Below are 3,098 nucleotides of genomic sequence, written 5' to 3' on the forward strand. Positions count from 1 at the left end.
AATGATCATTTATCAATATGTTTGAAACAAAGAAGATTGAATCATCCACAAGCATCTATGGATGACTTGAAATGTAGAAGCAATGATCAACCAAGTTAACAACTCAAGTCAAAAGAATCAAGTGTATCAAAAATCAAACAAAAATATGGATAAAAATGATTTAAAAGGAAATTAAAGAGAAAACTCCAAACTATGATTAAAATGATTCAAAAATAGTTGCAAAAATTACACACAGTCTCAAGTATTATACATGAATAGATCTCAAAGGTTGGATGCAAAAATGTTTTAAAATGATTACAAAATAAATTAGAAAAGGAAATTAAAAAGAAAAAGAAATAAAAATAACAATTAATGCAAAAATGATTTTAAAAATTCAAAGAAAAATGTATGTGATGCAAAATATCTTTAAAGACTTTGTGTAAAAAAACTTGGATCAAAATGCATTAAAATGAGTGAGAAATTAAATTGAAAAGAAAATGAATAAAATAAAAATAAAATAAAATAGAATAAGGCGCCAACAACTAGGGAATTCAAAAAAAAAATGCACTGGCGCAAAGTGATTGGATGACATTTGAATCTTGGCACCAAAGCGCACGCTGATTCACGCAATCTTCAACCTCCAGCTCAATTTCTGCAATCCATGAACTCGTTTTTTTAACAACACCCAAGCATGTCATTAGCTTCACAACACTTCATCGTTCATGTCTCCCTGCATTAGAGAAATTAATTGTCTTTGAGAAGGGGGAGTTCGCTCAAGAACACGAAGAACCCTAGTTCTTCAAAGTAAAATTAAATGATGGATATGCAACATAAATTCTAGGTAAATGAGGGCTTTTGATCAGTGGAGTGAGGTGAAAAGTATGGTAACTTGTTTGCTCAAGAATTTTACTCGTAACTATCTTTCCAGTTGGAGCTTCGAAGGTCAACAATGGTGGATTTGGAGATCTGGTTCTAAGGAGCTTCAATCCAAGACAATGCTTCAGTTAGCTTCAGAAGGTATCAATGAAGAATTTTGGGTGAAGATTCGAAGTTAAAAGAGCTTGCATGGTTTTTTGAGGTATCAGATTCAAATGGTTGCAAATTTTATTTGGATCTCAAAGCTTGCCAATGAAGGCAAAAGCTTACTCTATTTATAGGGAAAATGTTGATGAGCTCATGCATGGGAAATGGATATGAAATCGTGTGAATGGAGTTGGAAAATCGGGATTTGCAATCCGTGTGAAAACAAGGGTGAAAAGTGTGAATTGGGCATGAAAATTGGTCATTTTACACTTCATCCTACACATTTTGTCAAGAAAAACAAGTTTGAACATGTGGGATGGTCCTAGATTGAATCATGAGTGTTAACAAGTTTTAAGTCATGCGTGAAATGTAGAGTCCATGGCACCATGTTTGAGCTTAGGCCAAATGAAATTCCCTCATGTGTTTCCTAATTTTATTTGTGCCAAATGTTCATCTTATGGCAATGAATTGAATTCAAAAATAGACAACTCAAAAGGATGCTTGAGGTAAAGATGGAAAGTGTTGAAAGTTGAGGTCGTGACATGTTTTCTAGGTCAAGCATTTGGTCAAGCAGCCTTGACACCTTTTGGGCATTTGGAGGTCCCAAGTTTATGACACCACAACTTTTGATTACCTCGTGAATTTTGAGCCAAACTTGGGCTAAATAATCTTTTACATAAGCTTAACAAGATGCAAAAGGAATGGGATCAAAAGGGTACTTAATCTGAAAATGGCTTGGCTGCCAAGTGGGGTTAATGACAAGGTTTTGACCTAGTTTAGAAACTTAGACCTTTCCAAAATTTAGGTCCTTATAAGTTGAATTGATGCTTGAGCCTTGAAGAAAATTCATAGAGGAACTCTTTAGGAATATTTGGCTCAAAGAAGCTTGTCAATTGGTTGAAAATTAAAGAAGTTACGGGGTTTGGACCAAAAGTGAGCCATACTTGCAAATTAGGTCAACCAAAACTTGTGCCAGCTTATGCAAACTTGATGTTTCCCTGCATCCCAAGCCAAAATAATGATGGAATGAGCATCCCTTGAAGAAAACTTGATTAAAGCTTGAATTATGTTGAGGATGACTTGAAGAATGAGTGAAATGGCATGGAAATAAACACATGAACCACCCTTGAATCAATGAACCAAAATTTGCATCCTCCTTGACAAAAAATGACAATTGTTAAGTCTTGAATTGAGGCATGATCACCTATATGAACAAAGGAACAAACAAGTACCATCTTTTGTGATGATATGGTTAGTTGACAAATAAACAAAAGTGAAAAACCCTAATGTTAAGATTAAAAACAAATAAATATGGCCATGCTTGTGAACCAATGACCAAATGAAATGGTCATGATGATGCATGATGTGATTCCATGTATGAAAATGAAATTGAGCAAAAAGTAGTAAAATGAAGGGTAAATTTTAGGGTATGACAACTCTCCCCATTTAATTTTCTTAAACCTGAAGGTGTGAATTGCGTTTGCTTTTTGGGTTTTCAAGGTAAAAGGGGATTAAATACAGAAATATCTAAAAATTTACATGTTGAACAAGAGTTGTGTTGAAAGGTGAGTATGAGGAATAGCAGATAAACTTGTTGGTTTGCACTGATGAGGATTGGCTGAAATATTCCGCTGAGGGATAAATTAGCTGCAAAGAGAATGCTTGATATGTATGATGTATGCAATGTATGATTGTTTGTTTATGATATGTATGCAATGCGGATTATTGGTAGCAAGGCGAGGCTTTTCTGGTGAAAGGTAGACTTCAACTCGACGGTATCCATACCATATAATATGTAAGGAAGAGTTTTTGGTTATTACTGCTGCTGGGGAAAATCCTGCTGGCTAAGAGTATTCTCTTCTTAATCCAAATTAAAAAGAGTTATATGATGTAATGATGTTTATGATATGAAACATCATGGAACATTCTGGATAATCTGAACATTCTGCTTGATGTTGGTTCAAAGGTTCAATGTCACATGAGAAATAATGTATGTAGTAGCTTAGTTCCCTGCAAAACCCAATATCCAACTCACAGGTATGAACTAGTCTCCAAAAGTTGATCCTTAAAAGGCCTCTCAGAGTCATGGAATCGAG

Source organism: Lathyrus oleraceus, chromosome 3, assembly GCF_024323335.1.
Source record: "Lathyrus oleraceus cultivar Zhongwan6 chromosome 3, CAAS_Psat_ZW6_1.0, whole genome shotgun sequence".
Classification (NCBI taxonomy): Eukaryota; Viridiplantae; Streptophyta; class Magnoliopsida; order Fabales; family Fabaceae; genus Lathyrus; species Lathyrus oleraceus.